We start from the raw sequence: 17409 nt of genomic DNA, 5'->3' as shown, positions 1-17409 counted from the left end.
TGTTAACCACTGGACCACTGGGGAATTCCCTGGTATATGAATTACATCTTGATAAAGCTATGGTGGGGGGTGGGGGAAGGATTCCAAAACTTTCAGCTGAGCCAAATCCAGTTTTCAGAGTATTTCTTTAAAGGTCACACACTTGGCCTCCAGGGGGCCGTGTTAGGCTGGTGAGAAGTGGCGTTTCTCTTTCTCTTTTGGTCCACAGTTAACTCAGATTTCTCTACCTGCCTTGCTCACATCAGACTTCAGCATTTTGCATGTACATCACCTGCTTTCTCAAGCTCGCCACTGTTGTCTGGGTCCCTTGGCTGTGTCCCTGCCTGCCTCCAGGCTGGCTGTCTGCTCTTCCCTCAGCCTCAGTCCCTCATTCCAGCTCTGATCACTCTTTCAAAGGGGCTTCTGGGGATGGGGGGTCAGGCAGGGCCAAGGCAGGAGGTCGTGCATGAGAACAGAGTGACCAGGTACACAGGTCCTGGGGGAGCCAGAGGCCTGGGAAGGTAGGGGGGTGGCTGCAGCCCCGTGTCCTTGACTGAGTGTGGGTCAACCCGCCTGCTCCTGCCCAACTGTGCAGAAGCCAAGAGGCGATGATGGAGGAGGCAGCAGGTGCAGAGGTAAGCCCGTGGGCCCTGAAGGTGCACTGGGTTCAAATCCCACTCCCACTGGCTGTGGACTCTGGGTAAATGGTCTCCCTTATATAAGCCTCAGTTTCCTCCTCTGTAAAATGGGGCTAACAGCGCATAGCTTGTGAGTTTCTTGTAAAAAATAATTAAAGGCAGCAACATGTTAAACACTTGGCATGGGCTGGAGTGTAGATTGGGATCATCTGGAATGCTGCAGGGGAGGCCCAGGAGTTCCAGCCCCAGGGTAATTCTTGGCTGGCTGTGTGACCCTGGGCAAAGCCCTCAACCTCTCTGAGCCCTGCTCAGAGATAACAGTTCTGCCTGTTTCATGAAGGTGAGATGGAGATAACAGTTCTGCCCATTTCATGAGGGTGCAAGTGAGGACTCAGGACAATAGGCGCCTCATGAGCCTGGGTATCAAGACCTGGTTCTCTCCCTCGGGACACTGGTCAGGCTGCCCACCCCAAGCCGGCTCTCTCCTCTCTGGGTTTGCTTCTTCCTTCCTCCTCTGCAGTATCTTCCCGGTGAGCCAATGTGCATACAGCCAAGCTCTGTAGATTGGAGCAAAGGGCCGGGATGAGTTTGGGATGGATGTCACGGGTCATGCTTGCCAGTGATGCCATTCCACCCCTTGGCTATGACTCAGCCATTAGGATATGATTTCGCATCCCGTGGAGGATCCTACCAGAGGGACCATCCTGACCATCCCCCCCATCCCAGCATTGGATGAAAAGACCTTTTAGCTGGCCCCTACCCCAGTGCTCAGGGGGGACTGTAGTCGTGATGAAGGGCAGTGATTTGTGGAACCTCCAGTCGCCTGCGTCACCAGGGCTGGTGGCACATCAGAGAGGAAGTCGTCCAGAGCTCTGTCTGCTGGCATGTGGCCCCTCTGTCCTCATGAAATATTTCATAGTAATAACCCCAAGCTGACTCCACCACCCACCGTGTATCTGACCTGTGATGTCACCGCATCTCCACTTCAGTTTCCCAGGCGGTAGAACAAGTGCCGAAAGAGATCCATTTTTTCCTTCACTGATTCCCGCATTCAGTCATTCCACAAATGCGTGTTGAAGCACCAGCCAGGTGTACCTGCCGGGAGACGCAGCTGTGGGCACCTGGTGAGGTCCTGGCCCTCACAGCTGGGGCATTCCAGTGGGGGGACAGTCAACAGACAAGCAGGTATGAACTGACAAACTGCGGGGGCCCATGGTGGGAGAACTCCACGCTGGGGCCGGGGACGGGGGAAGGGTATGGGCAGGAGCGGGGAGATGACCAGAGCTGGGGCCCCTGAGACAGCCCAAGGAGTTTGTGCTTCATGCTCAGGCTCCTGAGGATTGCACCACAGGACCTCCAGCTAGGGAGGGGCATGATCGAATCTGCCCAGGACACCATCTTTGACCTCCGAGACATCTGCGGTCCTGTCCGCTGTGCTGGGCTGTGGATGCAGATGCTCATTACGATAGTTAAATGGCGTTGAGCTCTTACTGTGTGCCAGGGCCATGGTATGCCCTGAGATATATATATATAGATATATATATAGATAGATAGATGTTAAAATGTATATATGTGTGTGTTTTAATGAAAAAAAAAATCACTTTGGGAGCTCCCTGGTGGCCTAGTGGTTAAGATTTGGGCTTTCACTGCCATGGCCCAAGTTCAGTCCCTGGTCCAGGAACTGAGATCCCACAAGCCATTTGATGGGGCCAAAATAAAGAAATAAAAATTAAAGCTAAAAAAATCACACTGGGGACTTCCCCAGTGATCCAGTGGCTAAGACTCTTCGCTCCCAAAGCAGGGGGCCCCAGTTCCATCCCTGGTCAGAGGACTAGATCCCACATGCCACAACTAAGCCTTGGTGCAGCCAAAAATTAAAAAAAAAAATCACTTTGATCTCAAATGATTCTATGAGATAGGCCTATCAATATCCTCATTTTACAGATGGGGAAACTGAAGCATAGAGAGGCCAAGTGACTTGGACCAGGTGACGCAAGTTGGTAGTGAGGGGAGGGGTTGGAGAGAGAGCAGCGGACGTCAGAGATGCCTAGGACTGCGCAGGAAGCACTGGCTGCTAAACTGGAGCGTCTGGCTGGGTGACTGGTGGGAGGTGACGCCCTGAGGATGTGGGGCACCTGAGGGAGGAGCAGCTCTCCTGGGCAGAGGCGCTGGTGAGCAGTGTGACACCTCCCTGGTAGGAACTGCTTTATTGAAATGGAGCACTTGAGTTTCTGGCTCTTCTTCAAAGAGGCAGCACAGAGTGGTTGCCAAGCATGTGGGTCCTGAGCCGTGTGACTTTGGACCACTCAGCCTCTCTGTGCTTTAGTCTTCTTATCAGCGAATTAGGAAACGTAATGACAGCGCTTCCCTGAAGGGAGCCTAGGAGTGAAATGAGATGAGCTTTGTCTGGCGCCAGCATCTGGAACATGCTCAAAATATGTTAACAAGGAAGAGAAGGGCTCAAGCCTGGAGAGGTGAGCAGCACCAGAGAGCCAGTCCAGCAAGGACCTCGCAGTAAGCTGCTGATGATACTGACAGGTGGGCCAGCCTGGCCCCACCTCCCAGGCATCCCCTGCCCGGGCTGCCTTTGGGGTAGGTGTCCAGGGGGCATGGACCCTGATGTAGCTAGATGCCACACTCTGGCTGGAGGACGGAGCTGCTGTCTACTCTGGCAGACCCTTCTCCAGGTCTTTTTACTCTGGAGCAGAACCCAGAGTGACCAGACCTCATGCCTGCCCCAGTCAGGGCTGGTGCCACGGCCTACACAGAAGGGTCAGGCGACTGTCACATGGGCCTCGAGCTTTCCTGATGACTGTCTTCTTGGGGCAGAGTCATCTGGAAACAGGAAAATCCTGGTCAGAAACCACGTGATTCTCAAAGGAGGTGAGGGCAGGGGACCCAGCTGGGACACCCCAGTTCCTGGGGACTCCTGTGAGGTTCAGACATCCCTTCCAAAATTATGTTTTGTATTGAATTTATTTCTGGATTTATTTCTGTTGACTTAAGACTGGATATTTCTTCTAAAAATATTTTTATTATATAAAGATTTTATTTTACTTCCAAATGTCTTAAACACTAATTTGACATCATTTTTTCCCAGAGGTAGGAACCACAAGAAAAATGGAAAAAGCAGGTACTCTGCCAAAGATAAGCAAAGGGAAACAATTACGCCCTTCGTGGCATATCCATGTCTAGTCAGCCAGTGAATTTTTTTTTTTCTGGTATATATCCATGTCTAGTTGGCCAGTGAAAGAAAAAAATAATTCTAGAAGCATAAGAGAAATGCATGTGTCTTGGTAAAGTCAGAATTTTCTCAGTGGGCACTTCCTGTAGACCCGACTTACCCAGCAGAAACATAACTAATGTAGCCGCATATGTCATCTTAATTTTCTTGTAGCTGCACTTTTAAAAAAGTAAAAAAAAGCAGGGGAAATTAGTTTTAGCTATATTTTATTTAATTCAATATATCCAAAGTATTAACATTTCAACATGTAATCAGTATTTTTAAATATTCCAGAGCTATTTTCCATCCTCTCTCTCCCTGCCCCCCTTTTTTTCTGATACGAAGTCTTCAAAATCAGGTATATATTTTACAGCACATCTTGGATCTGACCAGCCATATTTCAACTGCTCAGTGCCACAGGCGGCCTGTGGGCATCATGTTGGCAATACAGCCTAGACATTGAACTTTCCTTCTAGGGAAAATGTGATTTTTTTCCCGCCTTAATGTGCAGTTACTGAAGACTTGCAATGTGTGCCTGCATTTTACACTTCTTTCTTTCTGTATGGCTGCACTGGGTCTTCGTTGCTAGCCGAGTCGTCCTCTAGCTGCGGGGGCCGGGGCTGTTCCTAGCTGCTGTGCTCAGGCTTCTCTTTGCAGTGGTTCTCTCGCTGCGGAGCACAGGCTCTATGGTGTGGGCTCAGTAGTGTTGGCTCCATAGTTGCTCAAACATATAGAAAAGTTGAAAGATTTGTTCAGAGAATACCCCATACTGATCACCCAGATAACGTTTTGTTATATCCATCCATCCATTCCTTCATCCATTCATTCCTTCATCCCTTTCTCCATCTATTCATCTCTTCATCTCCCTATCTCTCCATCTCTCCATCCATTTATAACTCTATATAGCCTTTTTTTTTTTTTTTTGGATAAATTTCAAAATAACTTGCAAACATCCGAACATCGGTCTTCCCAGGTGATGTAATGGTAAAGAATCCACCTGCCATTGCAGGAGACGCAAGAGATGTGGGTTCAATCCCTGGAACTTGCCCCAGTATTCTTCCTGGGAAATTCCATGGACAGAGGAGACTGTTGGGCTATAACCCATGGGGCCACAGAGAGTCAGACATGACTGATCACATCCACAAACATTCAGAAGAGTCTTTTCCAATGCAACCGCCACCCCCCTACAAGTTACAAAAGAAGCCAGCTGTGTCATAGATACATATGACAGTCTTGGGATATGAAAATATTTGTGGCTCTTCTTGGTGATGGATGTTGCTACATCTGGAATTGAAGACAGACACTAAATTTCAGTTACAGGCTAGTGAAAACAAAACTGTAATTTTTCTCCTATCTCAGTCTATGGGTACTCTGAATTTGAGGACTGCTACTCAGTTCTTATTTCATAAAACCCAAATAAATCATGCTGTTACCATATTAAGGCAAATGCTACCCATGGCAAATTCTTCCTGAGCTCTTGTTATATGCATTGTCTCATTTCATCCTCACAATACCCTCATAAAGATAAAACTATCTACTCATAACACTTCTGATACCAAATATGTGAATATTTTTTCCTCCTCACCAGCCAATTCTCCAATTCTCTGGACACCAATTGGGTATCCTATAATTTAATTCGATTCTGACACTACTTACCTGGAGTTGGGTATCAAATCCCACAGGTTTAGGGCTCAGTCCCACAGACTGCTGGGAGTCCTGATCCCATACCCTGGGCAGGGCAAGGTGTTAGGTCAGACAGACAGAAACCAGTCTGTATGTCTGTGTGTCTCTTTGCATGTGAGTTTTTGTTTGGGGTTGAATGTCTCTCTAAAGAAGGCTGAGTGTCAAAGAATTGATGCTTTCGAACTGTGGTGCTGGAGAAGACTCTTGAGAGTCCCCTGGACTGCAAGGAGATGAAAGCAGTCAATCCTAAAGATCAGCCCTGAATATTCACTGGGAGGACTGATGCTGAAGCTGAAGCTCCAATACTTTGTCCACCTGATGTGAAGAGCCGACTCACTGGAAAATGCCCTGATGCTGGGAAAGATTGAAGGTGGGAGGAGAAGGGGGTGGCAGAACATGAGACGGTTTGATGGCATCACCGACTTGATGGGCAAGAGTTTGAGCAAGCTCTGGGAGTCGGTGATGGACAGGGAGACCTGGCGTGCTGCAGTGCATGGGGTTGCAAAGAGCCAGACATGACTTAGCGACTGAACAACAACCCTTCGCCTCCTCAGAGCAGTCTCTCAGAGCTATCTGAACTGCTGTCTGCCAGGCTGCAGCCCTCATTTTTCCCCCAGTAAAACTTAACTATCAACTCTTACATTGTGCATTTTTTAAAAAAAATCAGCATATCGTAATCATAGCTGACATCTGTATGGTCCTTCCTGTGAACAGGTTTCTGAGTGCTTACATGTTCCATGAGATAGTCTTTCCAATAGCCCTTTGAAGGACTTCCCTGGTGGCCCAGTGGTTAAGACTCCATGCTCCCAATGCAGGTACCACGGGTTTAATCCCTAGTTGGACAGCGGAGCAGTGTGGCCTCCCCCCTACCCCAAAGAAACAGCCCTTTGAGGTGGGAATGAATAGTATCTCAATAATCAGATGAGGAAACAGACACAGAGGGGTTGAGTGACTTGCAGTGGTGGGTCACAGTGCTAGGCTTTGAACCCAGGCTTGGTGTGCTTGAAGTCAGCCCCCAGACTACACCAGCTCCTGTGTACTCGGTCCCGGGTTCCCCTTATCCATAAGGATGGATGCCCTCTGGGAACGTGGCATCCTCCTGTGTCCCATCTCAGCATCGGGGAGGGGGATGCCTGCGCGCCTGCCTGTGTGGTCAGGCACATGTGTGGGGGTATCTGTGGTTTTGTGTGTGTGTGGAGCAGGGTGTGGAGATGGATACACAACTCCGTGTGCACGTGTGACATGGGCTGACAGCCTGCCGTGGCGGCCCCAGGAGGGTTTATTCTGGCTCCGTCCTTTCCTGTCTAAGAGTGAATCTCCAGGAATGGGATTCCCAGAGACTGCCCTGGGCCTCCCTGTACTCTAGCCCCACATCCCAGAGGGCCTTTGTTTCCTTCACTGGGGACCCAGGGTGGGAGGGCCACTGTGGGAATTCCTGCAGAATTCTAGGCATTCAGGCTTTGTGGGGAGGGCGGGGGAAACGCATGGAAAACTCTGACCCCCAGCGTGGTCACTAGGGTGGGCGGTGGTAGGGGGCAGACTCTGTGACCTCGAGGGAGCAGAGCCGGTGGCCTTTGCAGAACCAAAAGCAGAGCCTGGGCGGCGTCTGCCTTGTACCTGGAGTCTGGCCAGCCTCCCTGGTCTGGCTCGACGAGCCCCCCTCATCCCCCAGGCCGGCCCAAGGGACCCCACGCTCCCGGATGCTGGGCCAAGAAGGTCCAGAGAGGTGGGCGGGGATGCGAGAGGCTCCAGGGGCCGCGGGGTCAGACGTGGCTGCTTGTCCCGAGTGGGACCTCCGTGGCGCTGCAACCTCCCTGGCTGCTTCCTCCTCTATAAATGGGGTTTCCAGTGGGGAGTGAAGCCTGGTGGCCCCTTTGTCCCTGCTGATCTCTGAGCCTCCCCATCTCCTCCTCTCCCTGGGCAGGCACTCCTCCTCATCTTTCTCAGCCCCATGGAGTGGCGGCAGCTGATGGCTTATTCTTGCTCTCTCACTGCACCGTAGGTTGATAGTAATTCCCCTGAAGATGCGTCCTAACCGTGGTACCTGTGAATGTGACTTTATTTGAAAAGAAGGTCTTTGCAGATGTCATCAAATTGGGGCTCTTGAGATGAGACCATCCTGGATTTAGGATGGGCCCTAAAGAGGAGAGTGAAAAAGTTGGCTTAAAGCTCAACATTCAGAAAACTAAGATCATGGCATCTGGTCCCATCACTTCATGGCAAATAGATGGGGAAACAGTGACAGACTTTATTTTAAGGGGCTCCAAAATCCCTGCAGAAGGTGACTGTAGCCATGAAATTAAAAGACGCTTAATCCTTGGAAGGAAAGTTATGACCAACCTAGACAGCATATTAAAAAGCAGAGACATTACTTTTCCAACAAAAGTCCATCTAGTCAAGGCTATGGTTTTTCCAGTAGTCATGTATGGATGTGAGAGTTGGACTATAAAGAAAGCTGAATGCCAAAGAATTGATGCTTTTGAACTGTGGTGTTGGAGAAGACTCTTGAGAGTCCCTTGGACTGCAAGGAGATCCAACCAGTCCATCCTAAAAGAGACCAGTCCCGAGTATTCATTGGAAGGACTGATGCTAAAGCTGAAATACTTTGGCAACCTGATGCGAAGAGCTGACTCATTGGAAAAGACCCTGATGCTGCGAAAAATTGAGGGCAGGAGGAGAAGGGGATGATAGAGGATGAGATGGTTGGATGGCATCACTGACTCAATGGACATGAGTTTGAGTAAACTTCGGGAGTTGGTGATGGACAGGGAGGCCTGGTGTGCTGCAGTCCACGGGGTCACAAAGAGTCGGACACGACTGAGCGACTGAACGGAACTAAATCCAATGAGCCCAGTCCTAGTATTCTTGCCTGAAGAATCCCACGGACAGAGGAGCCTGGTGGGCTACAGTCCATGGGGTCACAGAGAGCCGGACATGACCAAAGGGACTTAACATGCACATGCAGGCACTACAGGCTGGGCTTCGGATGGAGGGGCCCTAACACGTGATCACGTTTCACTCACCCTCATCCTGGGAGCCGGGCACCTCTGCAGCTCCAGATGGGTGCCTGAGGCATCCGGGCACCAGGATTCATCCCAGCTCTGCCAGCCCGCAAAGCTCTGGGCACTCAACCACTGAGCTGTGCCATCACTGGTGAACCCCCATTCCTGCCAGCTGCAGCCGTTGGCGAGTTTCTTCCCCGAAAGCAGATGGGTGGTCCAGAGAAGGAAGGAAGGGGCTGTCCAGATCCTCTGTGTGCCAGCTGCTGTGAGCGTTGGCGGCCAGTGACTCACAGCCGTCACCCCCGCCCTGCTACCCGCTGCTCCCCACACAGCCCGGAGGGACTGACACCGCCCCCCTTCTGACAACGTCCCCCTCAAAAAGCCACGTTCACCCAAATCCCCATCTCAGGCTCTGTTTCTAGGGAACCTAACCTAAAATGAGGTTGTGTCTGGTTTCCCCAACTTAGAATCTTCCCATACTCCCTCAGTCCTTCTAGAAAGAGTCTTGCCTCTTCAGCTCAGCCAGAGAGTCCTCCTCTACCCCCTTGCTGACCCCGCTTCTTGATTCTCAAAAATGAAAGTGTTAGTCGTTCACACTTTGCAACCCCATGGACTGTAGCCTGCCAGGCTCCTCTGTCCTTGGAATTCTCCAGGCAAGAATACTGGAGTGGGTTGCCATACCCTCCTCCAGGGGATCTTCCTGACCCAGTATTGAACCTGCATCTCTTGTGTCTCCTGCATTGGCAGGTGTGTTCTTTACCAGCTAAGCTGGCCCAGCGCTTGGTAAGAAGAGGCAAGAACAGCTTCTCTGGACACTTTTATAGAGGCGAGATTTCCAAGGTCCTCTTGTGCATTGCCAGTATTTGTTGGGTGTTGATTTGGCTGGGCATTTGGTAAGATGTTTTCTTGGTGTGCTAGAAAAGTCCAACTCCCAGGACTCTGAGCTGGAGGTGAAAGGTGCAGTGACACAGTCTTTTCAGAGGAACATGGAAAACCTAGGGAGCCTTAGAGGTCTCTGCAGCCACACCAACCTCAAGGCTGGTTAGGGCTTAGATGAGTAATGATTGTCAGGCAGGATAACCTGCTTGAGAAATGAACCAGAGCTTATTTTAGCTATTGAGTCATCACAGAAGAATGAGAAATATTTTCCCTCCCTTCAGCCCCTCTCAAGGATCCTCAAAGTCTTTGCTTTCTAAAGGGTGGTGTTTACCATGGACGGAGGAGCCTGGTGGGCCGCAGTCCATGGGGTTGCTAAGAGTCGGACACGACTGAGCAACTTCACTTTCACGCATTGGAGAAGGAAATGGCAACCCACTCCAGTGTTCTTGCCTGGAGAATCCCAGGGATGGGGGAACCTGGTGGGCTGCCGTCTATGGGGTCGCACAGAGTCGGACACGACTGAAGCGACTTAGCAACAGCAGCAGCAGTAGAGAATCAAAAAGCCATGTTTTGTTTTTGTTTTTTTAAGTCTAGTACATAGTCAGGCTTCATCTAGCTGCAAATTACAGACCCTGACTGAAATTAACTTACACTGAAGCAGAACATATTATTTTGTCTCCCTGGAAATTCAGGAGAGCAACAGCTTCAGGCATGGCTTGATCCAGGGGCTCAGGCAGGTGGTTGGGGATCTGTCTGTGTCTCTTGGCCGTGCTTGCCTAATTCTTCAGTGGGCTGTCTCCATTGGCTGGCAAAGATGGTGCATCACAGCCCCAGGGTTTCATCTCACCAGCCTAGTGAAGATTTCCTTAGGCCGGAGTCTTTTTGGCTCAGCTTAAGTCACATGCTCATTACTGAAGCAAGCACTGTGGCCAGCCTTGCTCAGTACTCAGGAACCTGGGGTGTGGCTAGGAAGGGAAGATTTGGCAGTAAAAGGAAGAGATATTGTGTACACCTGGGGCCTTAGGGGGATGGAACCAGGCTATCCAGGAGAGGCTTGTGGGAACTGTTTGTGGAAACAAGCTTCAGAATGGCAAAAGCCTGCCCCCTGGCAAGGGGAATCAGATCTAAATTTCATCAGACTTAGAAAAGCAAACTAATGAGATTTTTCTCACAAGTATTATGGAACTGACTCATACCATTTGGGGGAGTAAATCCTAAATTCTTGTTTGTTTAGTCGCTAAATTGTGTCTGACTCTTTGTGACCCCACGGACTGTAGCCCACCAGGCTCATCTGTCCATGAATTCTCCGAGCAAGAATACTGGAGTGTATTGCCATTTCCTTCTCCAGGGGATCTTCCCCACTCAGGGATCGAACCTGGATCTCCTACCTTGGCAGGCAGATTCTTTGCTGCTGAGCTACCAGGGAAGCCTCAAGTCCTAAATTCCGGGACTTTCCTTAATCAGCCCAGTCTCTAGAACTTCTGAGGACGTGGCTAAGAACATGGGTATGGAGTTGACTCCTGGGCTTGAATCCTGGCTCTGCTACTGATTAGCTGTGTGACCTTGGGCAAGTTACTCAGCCTCTCTGTGCCTCCGTTTCCTCATCTGAAAAATAAGGACCATGACATTTCCTGCCTCATAGGACATAGTGACGATTAAATGAAGCTCTGAAAGAGTGGGTGATGTGCCCATATTTGTGGCTCCAGTTTGCACCAGCTCAAATGCCCCCAAGTTCTGGCCTCTAGTGTCTCCAGTGCTTGAACGTAGCAGGAGCCTGTTGACTGTTGAATGAATGAACGAAAGGTTAAAAGGAAAGGTTTATTTCTTTCTGCTCAGAGCTCTGTCATTGGGTTCCTTCAGCACACAACAGAGGGGCACTTGGGCCTCCCAAGACTTGGTTCCTCCAAAAGCAGGCTCTGAAACAAGGATTTGGATGAAAGTACAGGCATCCCTCAGCGATATTGTGGGTTTGGTTTCAGACCAAATGGCAATAAAGCAAACACTGCAATAAAGCGAGGACTCTTGAGAGTCCCTTGGGCTGCAAGGAGATCAAATCGGTCAATCCTGAAGGAAATCAGTCCTGAATATTCATTGGAAGGACTGATGCTGAAACTGAAACACCAATACTTTGGCCACCTGATGCGAAGTACTGACTCATTGGAAAAGACCCTGATGCCGGGAAAGATTGAGGGCAGGAGGAGAAGGGGACGACAGAGGATGAGATGGTTGGATGGCATCACCGACTCGATGGACATGAGTTTGAGCAATCTCCAGGAGTTGGTGATGGACAGGGAAGCCTGGCGTGCTGCAGTCCATGGGGCCACAAAGAGTTGGACATGACTGAGCGACTGAACTGAATTCTGAATTTTAAAATTTCCCAGTGTATATGAAAGTTATGTTTATATCACACTGTAGTCTATTAAGTGTGCATGAAAATAGCATTATGTTAAATAAAACAATATAGATACCTTAGTTTTAAAATACTTACTGCTGAAAGATGCTAACCATCTTCTGAGTCTTCAGTTGGTCATAGTAGTAACATCAAAGATCACTGATCACAGGTCACCATAACAAATAAAATGATCATGAAAAAGTGTGAAATATGGCAAGAAGTACCAAAACATGACACAGAGACTCTGAGGGAGTGAATGCCATTGGTAAAATGGTGTCAATAAACTTGCTTGATGTAAACCTTTGTTAAAAACAGCAAAACCCTGCAATCTCTGTGAATCACAATAAAGCAAAACACAATAAATTGAGGTGGTGGTGTTGGTTATTCCCTATGTCATGTCTTGACTCTTTGTGACCCTATGGACTGTAGCTCACTAGGCTCCTCTGTCTGGGATTTCCCAGGCAAGGATACTGGAGTGGGTTGCCATTTCCTTCTCCAGGGGATCTTCTCGATCCAGGAATTGAACCCGCGTCTCCTGCATTGGCAGGCGGATTCTTTACTGCTGAGCCACCAGGGAAGCCCCTAGTGTGTCTGTGCTTCTATGTAAGTCATCCCAGGAGACACTGTCATTGTATATGACCACACGGACTTTCAGAGGGCCTCATCTGCCACTCTGTTTCACATTCCCCTTTTGGCTAATTCTAACCTGGAACTCATCACTTCATGGCGAATAGATGGGAAAAAAATGGAAACAGTGACAGACTTTATTTTCTTGGACTCCAAAATCACTGCGGACAGTGACTGCAGCCATGAAATTAAAAGGTGCTTGCTCCTTGGAAGAAAAGCTATGACCAACCTAGACAGCGTATTAAAAAGCAGAGACATCACTTTGTCAACAAAGGTCTATATAGTCAAAGTTATGGTTTTTTCCGGTAGTCATGTACAGATGTGAAAGTTGGACCAGAAAGAAGGCTGAAGAGCCGAAGAATTGATGCTTTTGAACTGTGGTGCTGGAGAAGACTCTTTTAGAGTCCCCTGGACAGCAAGGCAATCAAACCAGTCAATCCTAAAGGAAATGAACCCTGAATATTCACTGGAAGGACTGATGTTGAAGCTGAAGCTCCAATACTTTGGCCACCTAATGCAAAGAGCTGACTCACTGGAAAAGGCCTTGATGCTGGGAAAGATTTAGGGCAAGAGGATGAGGGGGCAACAGAGGATGAGATGTTTAGATGGCATCACTGACTCAATGGACATGACTTTGAGCAAACTCCAGGAGATGGAGGGAAGCCTGGCGTGCTGCAGTCCATGGGGTCGCAGAGTCAGACATGACTGAGCAACTGAAGAACAAACCTGGAATCATATAGAGAAGGGATTCTGGGAAACTGAATTCCCAGCTTAAATGCATGCATGAGTGTGTGGGTGCTTGCGTGTGAGCATGCTCAGTCATGTCTGATTCTTTGTGACCCCATAGACTGCAGCCTGCCAGGCTCCTCTGTACATGGAATTTTCCAGGTAAGAATACCAGAGTGGGTTGCCATTTTTTCCTCTAGGCAGCTTAAATGAGCTGACCGCAAAGTTTGCTCCATCTGTCTGTCCTACCTCCCCAGGTCCTCCAAAGCTGGGCAGCCAGGGCATCTTGGTTTCCTTCACGTGACTTCTTATTCTCCCAAAGGACCTCCTCTTCCAAGAGAATGTAAGAATCAGCCTCAAAATTCACAGCGTCCCTTCTGCTGTGTTCTACTGGTCAAAGCAAGTCACAAGGCCAGCCCAGATTTGAGGGGTGAGGAAATAGATTCCACCTCTGGATGGTTTTGTTTTTCTTTTCAAACTGTGTTTTCAATTGTGAGACACTAAACTGCCATTGTTGGAAATGGACTATGATAAAAATATAAATGCACAACCCTGAATGTAAACAGAGCACCCCAGAAACGTGTTGTGTACAACCTGTGCAACTGTCCCGACAGCCCTGCTGATGCCACAGGATTCACCTGTTTTTCTCCCCTTGTGTGGTTGGCTTCTGTTATTTTATTCTTTAATATTCATTTATTCGGCTGTTCTGGGAGTTGCAGCAGGAAGGATCTTCACGTTTCTTTGTGGCATGTAGGATCTTTCAGTTGCAACATGCAAACTCTTAGTTGGGGCATGTCGAATCTAGTTCCCTGACCAGGGATTGAACCTGGGCCTTCTGCATTGAGAGGACACAGTCTTAGCCACTGGACCAAGAGGGAAATCCCATGGATTGTTATTTTTGAATGCCCACTGTCTACCCATTCAAAATGGGCACAGTAACTACCCCTATTCCTACCTGTATTTTAGTGGACTGACCCTCTCAAACTCCCAGTGTGGGCCTGTGCTTATGAACTCTATCACCCTAGCCATAGTGATTGGCATGTGACCCAGTGAGCTGGACCCATGAGATTCAGTCATAGGACTTCTGCTGAAATTCTTGGGAAACTCTGTCCAGCAGGGTTGCTTGGCAACTGGAAGCTTGGAACTGCTGGGGACCATCTTTGCAATCATAAGAGAAAGGCCTGGCTGAGAAGGAAACAGTGAAAGTGGACAGAAGAGCCAAGAGATGGAGAGAGTGAGCAAGAGTCTCATGACAGCATTGGGACTCCTGGATCCAGCCATGCCTGAAGTCCTTCCCACAGTCATTCCAATCATGTAAAGCCTCTTTGATGTAAGTTTCTATCCCTTGTAACCAAGAGATATTGTAATCTGACAATGCTATACAGCTTATTTGGATCATGATGAGGATTAAATGTGCTATGATATATGAAACATGGGGCTCCTAGGGGGCCCACTAGAGGTCTGCTTTCAGGAATGTTTCTTCCCCTCTCCCTGACGGAACACAGTTCCAACTTAAAATCTACTAAAAGCACTAAACAATTTAGAACAGGTGTGGATGGCTTTCGCTGGTTGTAGAACAATAAACTCACAGAACCCAAATTTTACATCACTCGCCTGTACTCTTGACACCCTGTATTCTTAATTTAAATTCTGAGAAGGCAGGCGAAAAGCGATTGCTTTAAATAAACCATGTGAAATGGGGCAAAAACAATCTCGAGAGACACCCGCTTTGTTTTCTCTGCAAGAGGAAAGAGGCGGGGGCGGTGGGGGGTGGGGGTGGTGATGCAGTGCAGGGAGATGGAAATCTATAAAGACGGCCTCCTCCGTCTGCACGGAATTAAAAAGAAGTTCACAAGTGTGGGGGTCTAGACTTGGCTCTCAAACGACTGCCTTCTCCTGGGGGCACTCCAGCGCTCCCCCCGACCCCCGCTCCCCAAGTTTGTTTTTCCTGGGCCTGGGCTTAGATGTCGGGCAGGCGGAGTGATCCCGGGACTGCACCCCACCCTGGCGAGCCTGGGGAGGCCTCTGGCGGCTCCGGGTCTGCGTGTTTAGAAAAGCATTCGGGCTGATTGTTTATTCTGGGTCTACTGCCGGCCCGCGGGCGGCAACGCAGGGCCTTCCAGATGCTTCCATCTGGGGTCTTGTAAACAGGCCATACTGCCCGGCCCACTGAGGCCCTCCTCCGCTGGTCCCCACCCCCCAGGCCACCAAAGCAGGTTGCCAAGAAGCCCCTCTGACCAAGGCTCCCTGCTGCTCACAGCTTTCGGGGGGCCCTCCACCCGCCACCAACAGCTCTGACCCGGCCGGTCGAGGGTCAGGGCCGGCTCGCAGACACGTTGTGTTTTGTTCTGTTTTACTTTGTTCTGTATTGTTTTAATTTGAACTGGCTTTGAAAACTCGGAAGGTTTCACAGGAAAGTCTGGATCCTGGTTTCTCTTTGGAAAAAAAATGGCAATGTCTAGTGATACAGGGTTTGCCTTCCTATCCAGCAAACACGGGCTGCAGCGGAGGAACAGCCAGTCCCTTACGTGGGCCCTTATCTTAATTTTGATTGCCCCAGAAGCAGGCTCTGAGTGCAAAGAGTTTATTAGGGAGGGGATCCCGGGAAGCGCTGGGTGGGGAACAGGGCCGGGGTGGGAAGGAGGTAGCTCAGGATGCTGGCTGTGGGCAGCTGGGGCTCAGTGCCTCTGGGCATATCTGGGAGTCATGCTGCCCGAGGGGCCAGGGAACTGGGGTGTCTCCTGCCAGCGCCTGTCCTTGGAGTATTAGCTCCCTGGCACTGCCAGTTGGACCAAGAAAAAAGCTTAGTTAGAAAGTCACAAATGGGACTTTCCTGTTGATCCAGTGGCTAAGAATCCGCTTGCCAATGCAGGGGACATGGTTTGATCCCTAGTCCGGGGAAGACTCCACATGTGGTGGCACTCGCTACCTCAGCTAAGCCCTCGCGCCTCAACTAGCGAAGCCTGAATGCCCTAGAACCCGTGCTCTGCAACAAGAGAAGCCACCACAGTGGGAAGCCAGCACACCACAGCTAGACGGTAGCCCCCTCGCCACAACTAGAGAAAGCCTGCATGCAGCAATGAACACCCAATGCAACCAAAAATAAATAGATTTAAAAAAAAACACTCAAACACACTAATTCTCCCACTTCAATTGGGTGTCCAGTAATTCAATTTTTTAAAAAATATATATTTATTTGGCTGCCCAGGGTCTTCGCTCGTGCGTGCAGGCTTTCTCTAGTTTCAGCAGCCAAAAATAAATGAGTAAGTTTTAAAAAAGAAAGTCCTGGATGTAGAAGCATTGCATGCACTAATGGCAATGCTCTGTAGCATCCTTTAGATGGCCCTGCCCTCCTGCTTGCCATGGGCCCTCTGCTCTCTGTCTCTATCTCCCTGACAGGAGGCTGTCATGCTTGTGTCAACTTAAAAAAGAATACACAATGTGAGAGTTTCGAGTTAAGTTTTGTTTGGGGACAAAATGAGGACTATAGCCAGGGAGACAGCACCTCAGGTAAGCTCTGAGAAACTGCTCCAAAGAGGTAGGGGGAGAGACCGTATAGATGTGATGCTAGTGAAGGGGGAGTACATGCAGTCAAGCACTTACTTTTGCAGAACAAGGAGCAGTCATCACCGAGAAGGATTTTAGTGCTTTTCCAGGTAGGAGGAGATATAAGAATTGGACTCATAAAATCAGCTGCTGAAAATATCTGTCTGAAGACCTATCCTGCCAAGTTTTTCCCTGAGTCCAGAGTGCCTCATTTCTGCTCTCCACCTTGAACTCCTTTCAGAGGGTGTTGAGAATCAGTAGCTGCCGCAGCTCGTGATTTAATCATTGTAGATGTAGATGGCAAGTGCCAATTTGTAGCTGACACTTGTACTGCTGATGTTTTCTTCTTTTTTCTTTTTATTACACACTACAGAATACTCTGCGTGCTACACAATACACTGCATGATCTTCTAGCAGGGATAGAAGAGCATGACTGAATTGTTTTTCATCAATCAGGAAAACGTTTGCTTAATCAATGTTCTCCAAACCCTTTGACTCATAGTCACGGTTTACTTGAGAGACCCACCTGTCTCTTTCCATCAAATACCACTGATATGAGTAATGGGCAACCCTTTTTCCCTCGCCCCCGTTACTGAACCTGTGGATGACCGCAGTGGCCATTCCCCAGGATGAACAAGCCCACGCCCATGAAGGCGATCCCGGGGAGAACCTCGAACCACATCGCGACACTGTTCCCCGCCCACCTTTTTTTTT

General features: G+C 49.3%; 1 pseudogene; it reads right to left on the bottom strand.

Moving 5' to 3' along the window:
- Positions 1-17102: 17102 nt before the first annotated feature.
- LOC104996421 lies at positions 17103-17389 on the bottom strand (annotated as a pseudogene).
- Between the last annotated feature and the right edge of the window lie 20 nt (positions 17390-17409).

This window comes from Bison bison, unplaced genomic scaffold, assembly GCF_000754665.1.
Source record: "Bison bison bison isolate TAMUID 2011002044 unplaced genomic scaffold, Bison_UMD1.0 scf7180017864293, whole genome shotgun sequence".
NCBI classification, from domain to species: Eukaryota; Metazoa; Chordata; class Mammalia; order Artiodactyla; family Bovidae; genus Bison; species Bison bison.
Note: the sequence above shows the minus strand (reverse complement) of the source record. Positions and strands in the feature narration are given on the sequence as shown.